Source organism: Talpa occidentalis, unplaced genomic scaffold (genome assembly GCF_014898055.3).
Source record: "Talpa occidentalis isolate TD23 unplaced genomic scaffold, MPIMG_talOcc4v2.1 talOcc4.2, whole genome shotgun sequence".
NCBI lineage: Eukaryota > Metazoa > Chordata > Mammalia > Eulipotyphla > Talpidae > Talpa > Talpa occidentalis.
The window spans coordinates 60596167-60616630 of NW_023602073.1; the positions used below are offsets into that span (position 1 = coordinate 60596167).

A 20464-nucleotide genomic window follows, 5' to 3' on the forward strand; every position below is an offset into this window, starting at 1 on the left:
ACTCCATACCACCTTTGTGTCTCACTGGATCATCACTTAGCTCCTACCTGATTGATCTAATGCTTCCACTCCAAACAATCCTCCCATCCTCCCACAGAGCAGTCAGGTTGCATCTGCCAAATTTTAAAGGTGATGGTGAAACATTTCCCTCAACCCTTCCTTCTAAGGCTCCCAAGCCCACTTTAAACCCTTCAGTCACTTCCCAAGTTTCCTAATATAAAAGAACAACAGGAAACATAACTAGACTTTTAAGGCTTGTGGACTCTGGCTCTTTTCTAACACCACAATCTCTGGCACTTGAGAAGCTCCCTGATGCCACCGGGTACTGGCATTAGCTGTTCCTCTGCCGAGTCCACCCTTCTTTTAACAGCCAGGTGTGACTTGGGTGCTATTTCCTTAGGTACCCTTTCTTGACCTCAGTCACTTAGCCTAGGCCCCTTGTCATATGCCCTGTATTCACTTCCTTCGCAGAATTCATCCTCTTTGCATTTGATGTCCCCCACCCCATTTCAAAAGCAATAACCAGGACACAGTACCTATAGGTATTCAACAAATACTGAATGATGTTTTAGTTATCTTTATATTCCCAGGACCTAATATAGCATCTGAAATACTATTATATGTCAGCATTTATTAGAGGTCATTTCTCAACACAAAACTTCTAAATATGTAAAGCAGATCAGTAGCCCATTGCTTAAAACCTGTTAGTACCTTCCTATCTGATTTTATATAAAAGACATACCTTAACAAGGCCTACAGAGTGGGCCTCCCCTGGTGGCGCATCAGTTGAGCGCTGGGCTGCGAGGCTGCCTGAGGCCTCTACAGCGCCGGTTCGGTCCCCGGCCGCCAGCGAGGGTCCCACTTGGTGCACAGATCTCTCCTGCTGCACCCGCTGCTCCCCTCACCAGTGTGTTTCATCAGTCTGCCTGTTCTGTTCCCCGCTCTGGCTCTGGTGAGCTCTCTCACCCTCCCGCGCTTCTTCTGACTATACCCAGTGCTTGTATAAATAAATAAATAAATCTTTTTAAAAAGAGAAAAACCAAGGCCTACAGAGTTCTGCATGAACATCACCCAGCCACCTCCCTGAACTCATTTCCTACCTCACTTCTCACACATCTTGCACCAGTCACACAGGCCTTCCTGTTCCTGAAGCTTATGCCTGACTCGGGTCCTTATAATTGCCTTTTCTCTGCCAGAACATTTTGTTTCTAGAGTCTACTCTACCAGCTACTCACCATTCAAGTCTCTGCTCCCTGCACCCTACAGAAAAGAACACCACCCCACCCCCTGCCCCACTTCTAACCCTCTACTCCATTTTACTTTCTTCACTGTATTTATCACTGGAAGATAACCACCATGGGAGCAAGGACTCTTCCCTGTTCTTCTTTCTCTATGACCACAAAAGTACCTGGTATATCGTAGGTACTTAATATCTGTATGAATGCTTAAAGTAATATAGTTCTGTTTCAAAAAACTATACTGACATAGATAAGAGATATAGGTATGAACATCTGACACTAGTGGTTATGGTAAGCAGAATTCTAAGATGGGTCCCACGTGTACATGTCCGGTGTAACTCTCTTCCTTTACTGTGGACAGGACCTGTGAATATAGGATAGTCACTCATGTGACCAGACTACCTTCTGGGTGACTCTGTGAGAGACAACTGGAGAGATTCTCTTGCTGGTCTGCAGGACATGTGGGACCCTCGCCCGGCAGCTGGGAATCAAACCAGCGCTGCAGAGGCTGCGGGCAGCTTCGTAACCCAGCGCTCAACAGCTGAGCCACCGGGGAGGCCCTCTTGCTGGCTTTGAAAACAAAAACTGCCAAGGTGTGAGGGGGCTACCTGGTTAGGACCTCTAGAAGCTAAGAGTGACTACCAGCTGATAGGCATCAAGAAAATGAAGACCTCAGTCACACAATCATAAGGAATCAAATTCTGCCAAGAACCAATGAGCTTGGAAGAGTATCCAAAACCTCAGATGAAAGCACAGGCCTGTACACACCTCAATTTTAGTCTCATGAGACCCTGAACAAATAATACAAGTATATCAAGCCTGAACTTCTGATCTACAAAAACTGTGAGATAATACTTGGCAGTTGTTTTAAGCTATAAACAGTACATTGTTACACATCAATAGAAAACTAACACAATTTTCATCAACTCTATCAAACCCAATGCCCACTTTTTTAACAAATATCTTGTTACAACTCCTACTATTGTGAAATAAAATTCAGAGATTTAGAACCTACTAAACACTTGGAAAAATATAATAGTTATAAGAGAGAAATTAAAAGAAAATAAATTATAATAAAATAACATGCATCTCAACTTCACTAGAAAACAAAATTGCCTCTATAAATTTACATAATGTCTTCTGAGGGAAGATTCCACAGGACCTGTTTGCCAGGAACAGTGTGTCTAAAACATTTTAGCTCCAAACTGGGAGAATATTTAATCTTTAGATGCCTAGTATTTGTTAATTTTGCTACTTTATACATCATGGTGTAAAGCATGTTTTTGAAAGTCACATTAACATCGTATTTTTATTCTAACCTTTTTCCCAAATGGACTAAGAAGGTCTGAAAGTGTCATAATTTCCTCTTCCCCCTCCTACTCCTCAATTATTAAGCACTCACTGGACACATGATACTGTTCCTTGAAATTAATTTTCACAATTAAATAGACCTTTAAAGCTTCTAATTCATTTCCCAACTCTCATTTTTCAGATGTGAACAGAGAATCACCATCATCTAGTGGCTCATTATACACGCTGTAAAATATTTCACCCCAGCTGTGAAGCTGGCCATAGTAAATACGCTTTGTTGCCTTAATCAAGATTTATGATAATATAATAATGTAATTTTTAAAGGCCACATGCCAAAGTACTTCTTAAATTAATAAAAATACTTAGCACTTAACCTATAACACACTCTAAAATCATCACACAATCTTGCAGGTAGCTATTTGTCCATTTGCCCAGGGCCAGTAACAATTGATGGAGAGCCTGTCACCAAGCCTATTTACTTGATTTATTTTACAGTAGCTTCTAAGGCCACATATATAATGGGTACTCACTTTGTGATGGGAAAATAAATTATTTAGTCTGGACAACCAGACAGTGTTACTATTAAGTTATTAATTCACTAAGGGGGGGAAATTCCCCGAACAGTTTTTTTCATGCCCAAATAGCACACTATTAGTAAATATTCACAAAGTCTGAGAGCCCTAGAGCTAGAGAGGATTTAAATATCAAAACTGCAGCTTTTTACATACGAGAAAACTGAGTAACTTGTCTAAGGTCACAGTCATCAATGGCAGAACCTGGGATAAGACAAGGAGCAATAGGCTACAGGATCTCAATTTAGAAAATGGAGATAACCCCATCCCTGATAGGGTGGCTATGAAAATGTAATAAAATAGTGTAATATAAAACATGTGAATGGGCCTCCCTGGTGGCACAGCGGTTGAGCGCTGGGTTGCGAAGCTGCCCGCGGCCTCTGCGGTGCCAGTTCGATCCCCGGCTGCTCCCCGGCCACTGAAGGAGGGTCCCACATGGCGCACAGACCTCTCCTGCCGCCCGCTGCTCCCCTCAGCAGTGTACTTCGGTCCTTCTGCCTGCTCTGCTCCCCGCTCTGGCTCTGGTGAATTCTCTCACCCGCCCACGCTTCTGACTGTACCCAGTGCTTGTATAAATAAATAAATCTATAAGGGAAAAAAACAAACAAACAAAAAAACACGTGAAGGACATAGTACAGTGCCTGACAGTTAACAGCCACTCCTTAACTATCATTTTTCTTTCCAGGATTTCTTTCACCAAAATGCCCAGCCCAGCGCCTTTATTTTCTTACCAAAAAAGTCTTAGGATGATGTAACTTTGGTGATGACTTTCTGACATGTATGTTGCACTGACAACAAATTAGAGCAGTTAGAGTACATTCAGGAATAGAACTACTAGGAGACTACGGAAGAAGCACTGACCTCAACTCTCAGCAGTTTAATCTAGACTCCCCAAAGGTTTTAAGATCAAATTAGCTTTCCCAAAGCTGAAAGCAGGTAGAACTGAGAGCCACTTGTCAAATTTGCATTTCATACTTTGTTATCCAGTTTTGCCACTTTTTATTCAAACTTCGAATAAGAATATCTATACCCCTGGCCTCTGCTTTCTAACCTTCTGAATCCAGTGAATTCTCACTATGAGCCCGTTACTCCACTGAAACGTCTCTCACAATGACCCTTAACTGGAATACCCACGAGTGGCTTTTCCATCTTTACCTTCCTAGATCTCTCTGCAGCATATGACACTTTAAACATGTACTTCTTGAAACTCGACCCCCTTAACCTCTCTGACACTCTCCCTTCTGCTTCTCTATTTACGTCTATGTGTCTCCTCTTACATTACTATCTCCCTCAGAGTTGTGTTTCCTATGGCTATGCCTTCCAGGTGAGTTTATCTATCTCTTGGTTTCAATTACCATCTATTAACTTCTAAATCTCTATCTCTAGTCCAGACCATTCTTCTGAACTTTAGATACATGTATAGATCCATATGTCCACAATGTGATTCTATTATATATTCCACTGGCACCTCAAATCAACATACTCAACAACCAACTAATCATCTCTTAATGCACATTGTAGGGTAAGGAAAAATGTCAGGGTTTTCTGCCCTCCTGCCATCAGGATAGATGATGGATCCCTGCGGTCCTGAATGCATGCCTGAGGGCAGGCACTTGGAGTAGGGTGTGGACATAGGTAGATGGGATTCACCTGGGCTGAGACGGCGCTTTTAAGGGCGGCGTCACGGGGACACCAGCAGAAGCTGAAAGAAGCCAGCTGAGAGAGAAGCAGAGAACGCTGGAGAGTCCACATAGAGTGAAGACTTGCTGGGGGCTGGGGAGCCTGCCAGCCTCCCGGCCCCCCAGCACCCCTGCCTGCTGTGTACCGGGTAAATCCCAATAAAAGACCTGCATAAAACCACTGAGGACTCTGACTCCTCCTTTACCCGGTCTGCTGGATCATAGAAAACCTGCACTGTGTCTTCCTGACCTTTATACACATATACTTCTAATGTCCTTTATTGTAATATGAGGCATCACCACACAGTAATCAATGCTAAAAACCTGCAATTTTCCTTTATGCCTTCCTCTTCTGGACCCCACCCTATGTAATCAATTAGTTAGATCTTCTAACTTTACCTCTTAAATATCACTCCAATTCATCTTTCCTATGCCTACCTAATAAATTCTATGTAGGCCAGATTTCAATCATCTCTCACCTGAACTACTTCAACAGATCCCCATTTTGTCCCCCTCAATCCCAAGGCCACTTGGCTTACTGAATAAGCACTCTAAGATGATATCAAGGTATAATCACACAACCCCTTTGCTTAATGCTTTTTAAATACTTTTCCAATTAAAAGGCTCTGGAGTCCGAGACCTCTGCCCCTCTGATCATGTTAATGCAGAAGGTGCTTGGGAGCATGGGCCTGGGGCACACATGCCTGATTGTGGACACCTGGAGTATGGGTGTGTGCGCATGTGTAAGTATGCACACTTGCGCCTAGAGACTATGATAAAAGCGGCGGAAGTGCTGACCAGCGGCATAACCAACGGAAGAGGCAAGGCCATGAGGCTACAGGAGAGCAAATGCCAGGGAAAGCCCAGAGAAAGAACACAAAGATTTGTGGGGGGGCTGGGAGGTTCAGTTGCCTGCCAGATGCCCAGTCCGTGCCTGCCTCCCTGCCGAATGTGCCTGTGTACCTGGTTCCTTGGGAGAGCATTAAAGCCTGAAAAATCCACTGAGGTATCTAGGACTCTCCTTAGCTGTCTGCCCAAATCAATAGTGAACCTGTCCTGTGCATGCTGGCACAATACCATCTCGCTGCCAAATATCCACATTTCTGTCACCCCCTGCCTAGGTAAGTCCTATTCTTTAAGCTTAGTGAGAAAGCACCTGCCCCAGGAAGATTAGATAGTACCAGAAGTACGGACAGCTAAGTATTTATGGCACATATAGCCTAAGCTAATAATCCTCTAGATATATTTCTGTCACAGCACTTAACACTGTTACAAATATCAACCTTTAAATGTACTTCCTTCACAACATGTTCTCTGTGAGCAGGAAACATTATTCTCCTTTAGCACACAGCACTTAATATAAATTAGTAGCCAGAAGGTCAACATATACTTACATGGAAAAAAGGGATGCTGCCTGAGCATCTCCTTCCCAGTTCCAGTTTCACCTGAATAAGGCCAATTGTTGAGTAACATCACACTCAAATTTAATTTTGTGAATTCAATTATTCGTATGGAAGGAGTCAGAAATAGTGGGTGTTCCCCACCACTTGATGACCTATGCCCCTTCAGTCAAGACAGAAACAGAAGATATCAGTGACCTTAGAAGTTTCTAAACCACTGATGAAGAAATTAATTGAAGACTCTGGAGAAACACTGACAACAAAGAGATAGAGAAAGGGGCAGAACACTTACCTAGCCTTGGGAGAATTAGCCCTTCCTTTAAAAACTCTTAGTAGGTGTCCATGTCAAAAGAACTCAATAGCCACTGAAATAAATAGTACACAACTACTTCAATAGTTAACAAAGTATACATATGTTAACATTTAAGTAATTAAACATTTAATGGAGGGGTGACAGAACAGTAGAGGGAGAAAAGAAATCATTGAAAACAATGTAGATGTACACAAGATTATTATTACTCAGATCAGCAAATTAAGTTCCTGAGAGAACCACCAACTGCATAACTGTAAAGTTAGTTTCATAGTAGAGTTTTTGAGGCAAGCCAGGAAATGCCTAATAACGACAGCACTCATTGAAGTGAGGTGTTGCTAAGCCAAAGTAGGGGTGTCAGATCAAATTTCCAGTAATGTTAAATTCTCATAATCTAAATTAGCTTCTCTTGGAACAAGCGTATATTAAGAAAAATATGACCTGGGACTTTGTAGGCATTAATGGATATGGGGGCCTCCCTGGTGGCGCAAGGGGTTAAGCACAGCTTAACTACTGTGAAGCTGTCCGCAACCACTGCAGCACGAGTTGGATCCCCAGCCAGCCAGGGAGCTGACCCACATGGTGCAGCAGACCTCTCGCTGCTCCCTTCAGCAGTGCATTTCAGTCAATCTGCCTGTTCTGTTCCCCACTCTGTCTCTGGCGAGTCCTCTCACCCCCGACACCTCTGACCTCTACCCCAGTTCCTGTATGCATGGATAAATATATCTTTCAAAAAAAAAAGAAAAAAGAGGGCCTCCCCGATGGCGCAGCGGTTGAGCGCTGGATTGCGAAGCTGCCCGCAGCCCCTGCTGCGCCGGTTCGATCCCCGGCTGCTCCCCGGCTGCTCCCCGGCTGCTCCCCGGCTGCTCCCCGGCCACCGGCAGAGGGTCCCGCATGGCACGCAGACCTCTCCAGCCGCCCGCTGCTGCCCTCAGCAGTGTACTTTGGTCCTTCTGCCTGCTCTGCTCCCCGCTCTGGCTCTGGTGAATTCTCTCACCCTCCGGTGCTTCTGACTGTACCCAGTGCTTGTATAAATAAATAAACACATAAATCTTTAAAAAAAAAAAAAAAAAGAGGGCCTCCCTGGTGGCACAAGAGATTAAGCACAGCGATGTGAGGCTGTCTGCAGCCTCTACAATGCGAGTTCGATCCGGCCAGCCAGGGAGCTACCCACATGGTGCAACAGACCTCTCCTGACTCGCCTGCTGCTCCCCTCAGCAGTGTACTTCAGTCTATCTGTCTGTTCTATTCCCCACTCTGTATCTGGTGAATCCTCTCACCTCCCGCACCTCTGGCCTGTACCCCAGTTCTTGTATGCATAAATAAATCTTAAAAAAAAAAAAGAAAATTTTGATAGTACTTAATTTTCATATTGTTCTGATTTTAGAATATAACCAGTAACCTCATTCCCACACCACACCAAATGATTACACTGTATTCTCTTACTAATGTCATCATCTGCAAAAATAGATAAACCACACTACTGGTAACTAGAGAGAAGGGATTACACTGGAGTCCCTGGAACTGCACTAGTTGCACAGCAAACACTAAAATTAAGAACACTAGCACCCAGCTTCCAAAGAGGGAGTTGCCCAGTTCTACTTCAGCTAGCAAAGACGAAGGGCCTATGAAGAAAGAAGGTATAAGGAAAGCAGAGCCACACAAGTTCCCTTAATGGAACCCAAACTTAGCTCTCCTTTAGTAGATTACCTAATATCCCTGCACCTCCTCCTCCACAAAGCTACAAACTTTTTGAGAGCAGGGATTAGGTCATGTTTGGTGGAAAAATTATCAAAACTGTCTCCTACATTCATCTCCTTGGCAGAGTACCACAGTGTACTATTTCATGACAGCACAAATTTTCCTAGAGATTAAACTGATATGCAGTGTTCTTTAAATAAATTAAATGTCCATCAAAAAGGGAACTGTTATATCTCTTAGAAGATAATTTTTCTAAAAATCCTGACAGAAATATATGTCAAAAATTTTATTTAACTCATTAAGGAAACATCCAGTAAAACAATTGGTTGAAAGAAACCAAAGGACACACACACACACACACACACACACACACATTTATAAGCTATCTGAAATGGGCTGAAATTGCTTTATAAATATATGCAAAACTGATCACGATCTCCAGAAACACTTTCATTGCATACCACCGGACAAAATCCAGTGGATTCTGTGCTTTTATGGACAGGAATCATGTATATTACTATTAGTTTTCTACAGTCTACAGAGTTACAAAATAGCTCAAAGACAATGAAAGGTACAGGTAATTTGGAAGAGTGCACTAGACAGAACATACAGTAACCCTCTGTGCTCATTTCATAGTCTTTCACAATTTCACTTGACAACATTCATACAATAGAACATTACACAGCTAATAAAGAGAATGAGGCCGCTTTGTCATATACTGTTATGAAATAGTCTCACAGATAAACTAGTGAGAAAAAAAGCAAGATGCACTACAGTATGTATGGTAAGAGACATTTATGTTTAGGAGTAAACATCGAATATGCTATAAAATAGAATAATTGAAAAGATACACTTGAAACTTCATTACTTTTAATCACCCCTCACAGAATGGAAGTCTCCATAAGTGAAGCTCATCTTCACTTACATAGTTGGCCCTGCCACCTCCAAACAATAGAATATTATCTGGAATTCAGGAAGCATGGAATAAAAATTAGTTGCATAAATTAATGAATCAACAGTAAGACTAGCTGCTTCCATAGGAACAAACTGGATGCCTGTGGATTAAGAAGGAAAGGAAGACTGACTGACCGCTGTATATGCTATTGTACTTTTAAATTTTGTACCATATTGATATACTAACTCCTTAAAAAAGACAATGAGTTGATGTTAGCTGTGCTGTTACAAAAAGAAGTTCATTAAGCTTCCTTCTACAGGAAAAAGATAAATATCAAATGGTCCCACATGCGGAATACAGAGAAAGCAAATAAAAGGTCAAGAAAAAGACAAAATTAGCAAGCTGACCATAGATCTGAGGCATACCGCAAGGGAGGGAGAGGGAAGGAAGATCAAAACAGGGGCCGGAAGAGCACAAGGGAATATGGTGATGGTTCATGGGTGATATGGTGACGGGAGAACCATGGGGGCTACATCTGAGGGGAGAAACCAATTACTGTACAAAAATAAACAATGATGTAAGAAAATTTTTAAAAATAAATGAAAATAAAATGAACAAAATTATGAAACAAATAAAAATAAGCTTCCCTCTATCTCTAGGATTCTAGCAAGGTACTGATATAGCATAAGTATTAAATTAACCAGCTTGATGAAAGTGATATTCATGCTGTTAATATAAAGGCTCAAAAATAACAGAAATATTTAATTGAATAAATATTTAATTCAGTGGTGTATACTGAAGATCTGCATACTGTATGATTCATCATTTCTACTCTATTGGACCCTGTGATAAAATATATATATATACATATATTTTAAGATTTATTTATTTATTTATTTATTTATTTATACAAGCACTGGGTACAGTCAGAAGCGCAGGAGGGTGAGAGAATTCACCAGAGCCACAGCAGGGAGCAGAGCAGGCAGAAGGGCCGAAGTACACTGCTGAGGGGAGCAGCGGGAGGCAGGAGAGGTCTGCGCGCCATGTGGGACCCTCTGCCAGTGGCCGGGGAGCAGCCGGGGATCGAACTGATGCTCCAGAGGCCGCGGGCATCTTCACAACCCAGCGCTCAACCGCTGCGCCACCAGGGAAGCCCTATGATAAAATATATTAATGGGCATGTACAGGAATGCTGTAACTTAAAAAACAAAAAGATCCCATTAACAATCCAAGTGTTTGGGCCTCCCTGGTGGCGCAGGGGTTAAAGACAGTGCTATCAAGATATCATCAGCCACTGCAGCACGAGTTGGATCCCTGGCCAGACAGGGAGAAACCCACATGGCACAGCAGACCTCTCCTGTCTCGCCCGCTGCTCCCCTCAGCTGTGTATTTCAGTCAGTCTGCCTGTTCTGCTTCTCACTCTTTCTGGTGAATCCTCTCATTACCACCCCCCCACCTGCACCTCTGGCTTACATCCCAATTTTTGTATGCATAAATAAATAATCTTGAAAAAAAAACCAAGTGTTCATCAACAGCAGAAAGGATGAATAAACTGACTAATCACAAAATGAAATACTACACAGCAGTGAAAATGAACAAAATTAGCTGTATGCTAAAATGACTAAATCTCACAAATGTAACATCAAGATAAAGAAGTCAAACACTCAGAACACACAAGTATGTTTCCATTTTTATAAATTTCAAAAAACAGTGACTTATAAGTATTTGAAGTATATATTTAGTAGATTAAACTTGAAAAACATGGATGCAATTCTTCAAAGTGAAGAGAGTCGTTACTTTTAAGATAGTGATTGTGATTGGGAAGGAGTATATGATGGGATTTGGGATACTGGCAATATTTTATTTCTTAACATGAGTGATAATAACTTGGATGTTACTTTAATTCGTTGAGCTGACCATTTGTGTTCCCGTGTACTTTCAATATGTGCTTATATTTAACAAAAATTGTTTAAAAATACATAGATATTCTCTACGCAAGCAGGAACCCAGGGAAAAGAAAGCATCAGAGTGAGGTCCAGTATCTTAGGCCAAAGGTCATTTGACCTGCAGTATGCAAAAGGAAGACTATCACGGAAAAAATGAGTTTTCCCCTTTTTCTGAGACACCTCTTACCTGGGTCAATTAATTTAACTGTTCATGATTTTCACATATTTCTCCATTTTGGCATCTACTAATTTCTTTGAAATTTTCTTCTATAATTTTATAGATTATGTCCATGGTCTCAAACTTTAAATGTATCAAAAATATCCTAGGAGGCATCATAAAAATGCCTATTATTAAATTCCATACTCAGAATTCTAGATCAAGATGGGTATAATTCTTTAAAGGTTTGACAGACTTCACTTGCAAAGTCAACTGGCCCAGGCCTTTTGTTTGGGGGGGAGATTTTTGATTACTGGTTCAATTTCCATGTTTGTTATTGGCTTTTTCAACTCTTCACTTTCTTTTAGTTTAGTCTTAGTAAAAACATATTGTTCTAGAAATATGTCCATTTCTTCAAGATTATCAAATTTATTGGTGTACAGTTGTTCACAGTAATCTCTTATGATCCTTTGTACTTCTATGCCATCTGTAATAATTTCTCCTCTTTCATTTCTGATTCTGTTTGTTAATGTTTTTTTTGTTAAAGTAAAGAGATGTTTGGGCCTCCCCGTTGGCGCAGCGGTTGAGCACTGGGTTGCGAAGCTGCCCGCGGCCTCTGCGGCGCCCGTTCGATCCCCGGCTGCTCCCCGGCCACCGGAGGAGGGTCCCGCATGACGCGCAGACCTCTCCTGCCGCCCGCTGCTCCCCTCAGCAGTGTACTTCGGTCCTTCTGCCTGCTCTGCTCCCCGCTTTGGCTCTGGTGAATTCTCTCACCCTCCCGCGCTTCTGACTGTACCCAATGCATGTATAAACAAAACAAAACAAACAAATAAATAAATAAAACATGCCTCTAAAAAAAAAAAAATAAAAAATAAAGTAAAGAGATGTTTGTCCTTTTTGTTTATCTTCTTGGAGAACTGACTCTTAGTTTCACTGAGCTTTATGTGTAATGTGTGATCTTTATTTCAATAATTTCCTTCCTCCTACTAACTTTAGGTCTTGTTTGTTCCTCTTTTTCAAGTTGCTTTAGGTGGAATATTAAGTTCTTTCTTTGGGATTTTTCTTGCTTATTAATGTGGCCCTATGTTACAATTATTTTTTGTTTTTTATTTTTGAGATGGGTTTGTTATAGCTAGTTGCTAAAAATATTCATGGATAAGGCAATGAAACAAAACTTGTAGATTATACTATTACATCAATACTAGTTGACAGGTTTTGATAATTTTTTGTTTAGGAAATGCACACAGGATTGAGGGTAAAGACATGATATTGACAACTTATTCTTAACAGTTAGGGAAAAATATATATGGAAGGACAGAGAAAAAGATAAAAAAGTATAGTAAAAAAAAAATGTTAACATTTGGCAGAATGTAATGAAGATAAGAGAATTCTCTGTCTAAACTGGACTAAAGGAAACGTTTAAAGGAAAAAGTAAACAAGTAATTGATGCTTGTTTGCAGGTAGGAATGTGTGCTGAACTCAGCAACTCATTTGTAACAAAATATAGCAGAAGTGTTAGTGCATATCTTCAAAACAGTATATAAAAAGCAAGTGGTTTTTTCCTTGATCACTCTTCCATCACTTGCTGTGGGTGAAGTCAGTTGACAAAGATGTGAGGCCTGTTGCTAACAGCCATGTGAGTCAGACATCTTGAAAGTAGATTCTCTAGCCACAGTCAAGTCTTTGGCTCTGCCACAGCACTGAACACCACCTTGACTGCAACTCATCAGAGATCTTGAGTGCACATACCCAGCTAAGCTGCAACCAAATTCCTGACCCATAGAAAATTTTAGTTAAGAAATGTTTAGTTTAGGCTGCTTAATTTTTAGATAATTGTCTACATAGCAATATATAATACAGGATTTAATATTTATCTATTTCCATAATTGTAATTTTATAGAAATATTTGTAATTATCACTGAAATTGACTATGCTTTTTGAAGTATAGTTGATCTTTCTAGGAATGTGTAACATAGGATCCAAAGAGTAGGAATCGCATCAGAATAAGAACATTAAATCAAAAATAGAATATACAGACAGGTATTAGCTTGCAGATAGATTAAAAAATAAACACTCGGGTGGGTAGAAGGAGAAGGGAAATCAGTTGGGAAATCTCAAATATATTTTGTTTGGGGTGAGGAGGAAGACATTTTTCACTCAGAAATTTTAAAAGTTCTGAATTTATTTTTTTAAGATGTTTTTATTTATGTATGCATACAAGAACTTGGGTGTAGGCCAAAGGTGTGGGGGGTAAAAGGATCCATCAGAGATAGAGTGGGGAGCAGAAAGGTGGAGTACTGAAAAACACTGGTGAGGGTTGCAGCGGGCAAGACAGGAGAGGTCTGCTGCACCATGTGGGTTGGCTCCCTGGCCAGGAATCAAATTCGTGCTGTAGTGGCTGGCCACAGCACTGAGACCTTCACCCGTGTGCCACCAGGGAGGCCCCTGAATTTACTTTAAATATGGTAAGGTTAGAAAAGCATAGTTCCTCCTCTAAAAGACTTTTCATCTAGACATAGAGAAGTGGGAAATATGAAAGCTTAAGTAAAATCTCTTGTCAGCCAACTAAAAACTTTGGGGTAAAATATAGCAACTCTTCACAGAAGAAATCAGTATTGAGACCTTTAAGTGACCATTTCCTTTTCACCCTCATCACTAACAATATTATCAAATTGTTTTCAATTAGTCAGGCAGTTATTAAAATTCTAACTTCTTCAAACAACTTTTCCCAATCCATCAGAAATGAGATTGAACTTCTCCATGTGGACATTTGCAGAACCTCATGTTGACACTGGGAGTTGACATGAGGACCAGTGACTCTGGAGTCCAAGTTTGGGCTGAAGTCACAACTCAACCTCACTGGCCACAAACTAGAGGCAAACTGTTCTCCCTATTCTGAAACTCATTTGCCTTATTAGTAAAATGGAGATGCTATCCAATTTACTAAATTGTTATTATAAGGATTAAAGAGGATATAGAAAAGGCAAAATATAATACCGCCATTTGATAAACAGTAGTTACTTGTTAATGACCTTTTTGCTTGTATGTACCATAAGTCCCAACCAAAATTAAAAACAAGGACACAGTCTACTTGAGAAAAATTTTTGGTATTATATAGAGAGGCAAAAGGCAGCCCAGGAAATGAATGTTAATTTATGATGCTTAATTTTTGAAATATTAAATAGCTTGCGAATTGAAATAAAAATTCAATACTCAGGACTTAATAAGAATTTAAGAACCTAGTGAACCTAGTCCATAATCAATATTTATACAGTAGCCTTCATAGGATATACAGTATTTTAAACAGTTTTTCTCCTCTACCAAGTTATATATTCTTTGCTTTAAAATTTTCTGTCTCTATATTTTTATGTTTTTATGGCTCCTTGCATATATAAAGCTCAATGAATTTCACTTCAAGTCCCTCTAACTTTACAAAATTTAGACATCAGATCTTGCCCATAAAGCCATGCGTGCACACTGAATCACACAGTATCCTAAAGACAATGCATCATCTAAAGGCAATGTTATACGCCCAATTACATTTCTCTGTGCCCAGCACTTTGCAGTTTCTGACAAATAGTAAATACTTAACGCATGTTAGCTGAAGGAATAAAGGAGAGAACAAGCACCCAGGAAGCCTGGCTAATTAGTCAGGGAAGTTCCAATATAAGTCCTGAAGCCTCTTTAGAGATGTGTTTATATCTCTGCACAACCTTTGAGTTCCTTATACAGTGGAACTCCCTTATAACTTCCTATCAGATATTACAATTAATATTTGTGCTATTTGCCAAAAGTGCTCAGTATATGTGAAATGTAAGATTCAAAGTATATCAGAAAACAAGGAATAAATCCTTCTCTTCAAGTTTCTCTCATTCACATTTCTGTGATTATATCTCTTCCTGATTCTTTCCTTAGGGTTTTTCCTATTTTGTTCATCCTACTGTAAACTTCCCAAATAGAGTATATTACTTGCTAACCTTGTAAACTTGCAAAGCTTCTAATACAACACACAGATTAGAATCTTGACACTATTATTGATAATTATTTTGCAACCTGGACTGACATTTTAAAAAGCCAAAGGGAGGACCTCTAACACAAAGCACCTTGCTGCTAGTCATCAGCTATTTGAAAGAAAATTTCTATGGGTGTGTGTGTGTGTGTGCGTGTGTGTGTGTGTGTGTGTGTGTTTAAAATTAGAAACTTCTCTGAGACTCAGTAGAGATGTAAGAAGATGAATGAAATCTAGGTGTGAAGTACATGCAATCATACACAAGGACAGTATTAAGAAACATTCAAAGGTTAATTCAAACAATACTATATGCCAAGTATTATACCAAATTCTAGAGAAAACAGAAATAAGAATGAGATGGGGCCTATGAAATTGGAAAGCAGACTAATGAATCTAGAGGGTTACTTCCTTATCTTTCTTTAAACTCTCTCCTGGTTCTCCATCAATCTCAATTTCTTTGTTGGTCTCTATGTTGGTTCCTCTTCTTTCTTCCATGCTCCAAGTCAGTAGTTTTTATAGTAATGGTCCTGGGAACAGCAGCATCAACCATCAGAATCACCTGGAAACTTGTTCAAAATGCAGTTTCTTGAGTTCCACCCATACCTACTGAATTAGAAACGAGGGTGGGTACCAGAAATATGTGCCTCATGAAGGCCTCCAGATATTTCTGATGCATGCTCAAGTCTAAATTTGATATGGTATTGATCTCCAAAAGTTCCACTCTGTCCTTTGCAGTTCTCACTCTCCAGTTTTCTGGGTAATTGTATCTTCTACAATCTCTACAACTGTAGGTATTACGACTACGACTAATAATAATAGCTGTCATTCATTAAGCATTTATAAATTAGGACCTGGTGCTAATCATTGCACACATACTATACCTAATTTCACAATTCTTAAAAGTATTAGTAACTCCAACTTTAGAAAGAAACACACATTTAGTGATAACTTGCCTAAAGTCACCCAATCCAACCATCATGTGGCAGAACAGAGATTGGACCTCAGGTCTTCCTGGCTCCAAAGTCCAGATTAACTACTATACTAACTCCTAAGATATTGTAACTTACAATTATCCCTAAACTGTCTAGTAAACTTTGGAGTAGACTTTCCAACTACCTAGTGGTCTCTCAATTCTACACAGAGACCTTCAAATTAAAATGTCATCATTTCATCTCTCCATCTCTATTTTTCTAATTTGATGTCATTATAATCACCAGTTATTCAAGCTAGAAGTGTCATCTTTGACTTCTCACTGTCTCAACTCTAGTCATAACATTTACAAATTTTTAACATCTAAAATATCCCTTCAATCTATTCATTCCCAGCGTACCTCTTCAATATCCGCCATCCACATCCTGACAGATGTCCCTGTCTCACTATTCTAATGCAATCTGCAAAGTTAATTTCTGACCTGGTTATTCTACTTTCCAAGGCTCTCCAACACAGGGAAGGGGGTTTAGGGGGGAAGTTTTTAGGTTTTTCAGAATAGAAAACTCCCTCACAATTTGGCTTTAGCCGGTCTTTCTTGGCTCACCATTTCTGCCATAAACCAAACCTATAAGAAACAACTCAAGGTTTAAAAAGAAACCACTCAATTTTAAACTTTGAAGGTTTGTTTATGCTCCCTGCACTCTGCCTGGAATATTTATTTTCACTTTTACGTGTGACAACATTCTAGTTAGCATTCAAGGGCTAAATTCCATCCTCTTGAACGCTTTCCCTGATACATCAATTTTTTTCCCCAAAAGTGATACATTCTTTCAGCATTTTATTTATTACCAAAGGGATTATCCCTTATTGTAATATATAATGTTAGTGATGAGCACTCAGTATCTCTGAGGGTAAACTGTATCTTATTCTTTGTCTCTTTGTCTTCTGGAACCCAGTAAATATTTGCTGAGGTGTTAAATAATGAAACATTATTACACTGTTGAAACTTTGTCTTAGGTAGCAATTCACCTTCAGGCTTACCTAACACTCAAAAGAAGTTTCATAAGGAAAGATATTACAAATAAAGACCAAAAGTTCAACATTCAGCAGGAGTGTCTTTGATTTTCTCAAATATTTTTGTCAATATTTTGAGTACCTTTCTTCCAACAGACTCCTTTCCCAACTTTCCAACTAACATTTGCATTTTACAGGAGCAGTAGTAACTACAAACCGCACAGGCCATGAGATAATCCCAAGCAAAACTGTAACACTGAAGATGCCTGGATGATTGCTTTCTGCACATCATTTCAATAAATTTCAAATGGAACAGTCCAAACCACATCAGGTAAATATTAGAAATGGGGACATGTGCGCTGACTACATAATATTCACATTAGTAAGGACATTATTCAAATAATAATTGAAATCAGAAGTTTACAACCTGCTGCTGGTTCAGGTTATCCTTTAAGTAATAATAATCCTTTTTTTTTCTCTAAGATATAGCAAACAGGTTCTATTTTATCAGTGGGATGCAGACAGGCCTGCCTTAGTCTTAACATATTCCATCCCCAAACTTCTAACCTGACCTTCCCAATAGTTCCCTAGCAGACATCTTCCTCTCCAGTTACCAGACACATAAGCCTCCTCAATATATCCCCAAATGACCAAGTTCACACTATTTTCTCAACATCTCTTATCTTTTCTCTAATTCAAATTTTACACTTCTTTTTAAGCTCAAATCTTACTTCTTGCAGAGTAAACTCATCCCACAAATTTTTGTTTAAAATTCTCCGGGGCATTTATAGCCCTCATGTAGCATTTTTTTTACATATTACCATTTGGTTTCATAACTCTTTTACATGCATATGCTTTATTGTCCTAACCTGTTTGCTCTTAATGGGTAAAAGTACAGTCATTTATGCCACTAGTAATCCCACAGTCCTCTTCCCACAGCTAGTAATGCTGGGCAGAGAGGGCACCGGTATTATCTACTTGAAGGGCTGGACTAAATGCTTCCTGTACATTGACAGATCCCTTTTACACGGTGTGATAATATAACACGTATCTATTGCATGCCTACTCTGTGGCAAGAAATTTTTCTAGATGTTGGAGAGACCACAGAGAAGAACATATGATTCCTTTCCTAAAAACTTTAGTCCAGAGAAGAAAAGACACTGAATCCTGAGGACTCTAAGTGTTACAAACCCAGGCTATTACTGCTTCCAAGCTGTAAAAACCTCAGGTAACATACTACAACAGATCCTCAGTTATGAAACGGAATCACAGAATTTTAGAACTGGATGAATACTCAGAAGTTATTTTCTTCAGTTTTCTTGCACAAATCATGACATCTTTCTCCCGGTTCTAGCCATTGCCTTGGAGTCAACAGTCAGAAAAGATTGAACTTCTTCTGTAGTTCCAATTCTCCTCCCTCTCGAGCGTGAGAGATAAAACAGCCCCTGCAGAGAGACCCCACACACCCACACGAGAGCCCAGCACGCTGAGAACAGAGCGCTGGTCAGATGATCTGCTGCACCTTTATACTCAGGCTTCTCGTGTATTTTCTGCCTGGCAAATAGCAGACTTGTACTGCTTTTTTTTTTTAAACATTTACTTATTTATGCATACAAGAGCTGGGGTACAGGCCAGAAATGCAGGGGGTGAAAGGATCCATCAGAGACAGAGTGGGGAGCAGAACAGGCAGAATGACTGAAATACACTGCTGAGGGGAGCAGCGGGCGGGAGAGCAGAGGTCTGCTGTGCCATGTGGGTTTCTCCCTTGCCGGCCGGGGATCAAACTCATGCTGCAGAGGCTGTGGATTTCTTCACAGTGCGGTGCCTAACCCCTTGCGCCACCAGGGAGGCCCCCAGGCTTGTACTGCTTTTAAGGGAGAAAAAACACACACACACAACACACACACACACACAACACCTCCACACATCCTCCCTACAACAACAGAAGAAAAACAAGGATCTGGGAAATAAGACATGATTTGAGTCTAAGAGCACGTAAAAACTGAGTAGCTATCAGCCCTGGGGCCTCAAAACCCATAGCAACAACCTAACAGAACGCTAAGGCCAGACGCGCGGTTCACGCGCGCAGTAAGCACGTGCACATGCACGTGAAGTTGGAAACTCCAGGCAACAGTTGGCCGCCTCCTCTCCACACTGACAGATCGCCGAGCCCAGGTCGTGGGTGTGTCTGACGCCGCACGCAGGCACTGATTCACAACTCTCTCCATAACAACCGGCTCCTCCTCGCGTCTAAGCCAGGGCAGGCGCGCTCAGGGCCCCGGCAGCGCCACACACTCCAACCCCGACCCCAGGCCCCCCACTTCCGCCTCTTCCAGTCACGGGCGACCGCGTACAGGGCAGGGTGCGCGGCTGCCCTGGGCACCCCGACTTCTCCTGACTCCGAATCCTGTCTGGGAGCTTGACAGAGCCGACCCGAAGCCCCCAGATACCCACTTCCCCCTCCACCTTCCAGCACGCGGCCCCCCGCTGCCACCGCCCGGAGCGCCCGCGCCAGGAACTGACCCTCGCCAGCCCCCGTCCCCACGCCTACCCCGCCCCCGGAAAGCGCGGCAGAGGGGCGTGGAGCGGCGCGCGCGGTGACGGTGGGGGCGCGCGTCCCCGCGCCCCGGGCCCGCGCGGCAGGTGCGGCCAGGCCCCACCTCCCCTGCGAGGCGCCGGCCACTCACCCCAACGATGTTCCTCTGCGACCCAGCCGCCCGCGCGGACTCCTCTTCCGCCCGCTCAGCAACCCCCTCGTGGCCAACGCCCCCTTGGCCGCTGCTGTCGCCGTCCTCGCCGCCGCCGCTGCCGCGGCGCGCGCCCGCCCTCACGCACACCGCCGTGGCCGCGCACGCGCCGCTGCGCGCTGGCGTCACTTAGCAACCGAGCCACCGCGGGCGGGCGGGATTCGGGGGTTGGGGGCTTGGAGGTCGTCCGAGGCCACTTTTGGTGTTTTTCTTTATGGCCCCCACCCGCTGCCCTCCTAGCAGGGGCCTCCAGGGTGCGGCTGCCCTGCCAGCCCCTGGCTTCGGGTCAGCACGTCAGCGCAAGTCACTGCATGGCGTCACTGATTGCGCGTCACTGCCAATGGGGAGGTCTCCGCCGTGATTGTCGCGGCAGGTCCCCGGGACTCCCGTGGTGGAGAGAGCGGTGGGCTCATCCAGGCTGGCGCTGGCCCCGTCGACAGCTTGTGCGAAGTGCGGGCGGGTCTCCGAGAAGGGAGACCAGAAGCCGGGACTGCTGAGAGACACTCGCTGACTCAGCAAGGTGTGAGGGGCCAAACCTTCAGCTCCCCGGGCACG

At 42.1% G+C, this 20464-nt stretch overlaps 1 protein-coding gene across 3 annotated transcripts in view; it reads right to left on the reverse strand.

The window, feature by feature from the left end:
• The window catches only part of BTBD9 (BTB domain containing 9), a 415773-nt gene extending 395822 nt beyond the window's left edge, over positions 1-19951 (reverse strand). For all 3 annotated transcript variants that reach the window (XM_054698756.1, XM_054698757.1, XM_054698758.1), the window contains exon 1: positions 19850-19951. The gene's annotated coding sequence lies outside the window, so the exon portion shown is untranslated. The remainder of the gene's footprint in view (positions 1-19849) is intronic.
• Between the last annotated feature and the right edge of the window lie 513 nt (positions 19952-20464).